A 2,376-nucleotide genomic window follows, 5' to 3' on the forward strand; every position below is an offset into this window, starting at 1 on the left:
TTTTTTTCCACATCGTGGTCTCTCGGTGTCTCGGAGGCCCCAGGAAATGTCGTGGGCGAGACTTTGGCTACTGTTGGAGGGAGCAAGTTTCTGGACAGGAAATTGGCCTCCCACTCAGAGGATACAGCATGGAAGGGGGAAAATCAGAAGCTCCCGGGATGAGCTGAGGGGACTTGAAATGTCTGGCAGCACAGAAAAGAAAAGCTGTAGCCCCAGTCCATAAAGCTCCATAAAGCTCCTGCCTGAGTTCCCCTCCCGCCCCACTCATGCCTCCTCTGCCCTGCAGCGTCCACTTTCCCTCTTTTCTGTGCCTCTCCCCTCTTCCCACCTCCTGGGCTGTCTCCTCCCACACTCTCTGCTGACCTTCCTCTTTCACCATCCACTCTCCACTCTCCGAGAAGGACATTGTATTCATTTAATAATTGACAACTCTTCCTATTTCATCCCTTGGTCTCTTTTGGGACATCTTTCTTTTAAGTACAAGACTGTTACACTCAGCAAACAGACGACGTCTCCCCCAATTCCTCACCCCGTGATGTTATAAGAAGTAACCATTGAGAGGAGGAACGTGTTGAGCTGGAGAAAGTTTTTGTCATGCCAGAAAGGCAGTCTCCCCGAAGCCCCCACCCCCACCCCCATCCAGGGCTGGCTCCGCGTGATGCTAATGCGTGTCAGACATACATTTACACTGAGACGTCTCTATGTGCTTCTGCAGGTCAGTCAAGGGTTTTGGAGATCAAAGGAGAAATCCACTCGCAGTGATACTGGAACAGCTTAATGCTTTGAGCAACTGATGTTAGGGATTCAGGACATGGATTTGAACTCCAGCTTCCATGAGTGTATTAATTTTCCAATCCTGGAGGCTGGAGTCTGAGGTCCAGGTGTCCCAGGGCTGGTCCCCCTGAGGCCTCTCTCCTGGGCGTGTGGACGGCCGCCTGCTCCCCGTGTCCTCACACGGTCGTCCCTCTGTGTGTGTCTGTGTCCTCATCTCCTCTCCTTATAAGGGCACAGTCCTGTTGGAGCAGGGCCCACCCTAGTGACCTCATGGTACCTTAATCCCCTCTTTAAAGTCCCATCTCCAAATGATGGTTTATTTAAGAGTGAATGAAAGAAAGAAAAAATCACAGGACCCATTGTGTTTTTACACAGCAGTGGGAAAAGATTTCTTCAACTTAATAAATTGAAAAGGGTTAATAGAAGGTGAAAATGGACTTTCCTTTTACCCTATGGTTATGGACTGAATTGTGTCCCCCCAAACTCAGATGTTGAGGTTCTCACCCCCAGGACCTCAGAATGAGGCTGTACTTGGAGATGGGTCTTCAATGAGGGGATTAAGGTAACATGAGGTCACTAGGGTGGGCCCTGATCCAATAGGACTGTGTCCTTATAAGAATAGCAGATGAGGACACACACACACACACACACACACACACACAGGGACGACCATGTGAGGACACGGGGAGCAGACGGCCGTCCACACGCCCAGGGGAGAGGCCTCAGGGGGGACAAGCCCTGGGACACCTGGATCTCAGCCTCCAACCTCCAGGACCGGGGGACATAAATGTCTCTTCTTCAAGCCCCCTGGCTTGTGGCCTTTCTTAATGGCAGCCACAGGACACTAACACATGTATGCACTGGCCAGGCCTGTCCACACATGTTTTCTGCATATCTGAGCTCAATAGGGTCCCTCTTCACAACCCTTAACAGTCATGGTGAGAACCATCGCAGCTTACGTCACGGTATCTGGTTCATTTTTTTTTCCCACTTTCATCTTAGATTTGTTATCTTTGACCCACGTCAAAGTTCATCTTAAGACACAGTTGGCATAGAGAGTTTTGCAAGCTTGGCATAGAGAGTTTGTGGCAGTGACCTTTGACTTTTAGAGATGAGTATATTCTGTGCCTCTCTCTTCCCATTAGTAATAAAGACAGCCATTCGTTAGGAACTTGTAAGAGATATTTACTGAACCGAGTCTTAGTTAACCGCAAATGTCCGTTCACGGAAAGATTGCAAGAGTAAATCAGAGAGGTTGACTAGGAAAGGTAACTCCTTTGATTAGGGTTACAGAAACTCTTAAGTCCTGAGCCCTTTTGAACCACGGAGATCGGAACGTGAAAAGGAAATCTTTTCAGAGTATCCGCATAAAGTGCAGTGTGTGCTCTGAGTATTCACACTTCTGGAAATCCCATCCCACCACCAATACATGGTGAGATGTTTACTGTAGACCAAACAACGCAGCAGGTAAATACGAGAGCGCGCGCGCACACACACACACACACACACACACACACTCGGTGCTTGTGGAGGTGTGCCATTTTAGGTTGCAGATGAAATATCACAGCAAGGAAAGAGTGTTCTGTGCTTCCAAAGAAGTCA

This window comes from Rhinolophus hipposideros (genome assembly GCF_964194185.1).
Source record: "Rhinolophus hipposideros genome assembly, chromosome: X".
NCBI lineage: Eukaryota > Metazoa > Chordata > Mammalia > Chiroptera > Rhinolophidae > Rhinolophus > Rhinolophus hipposideros.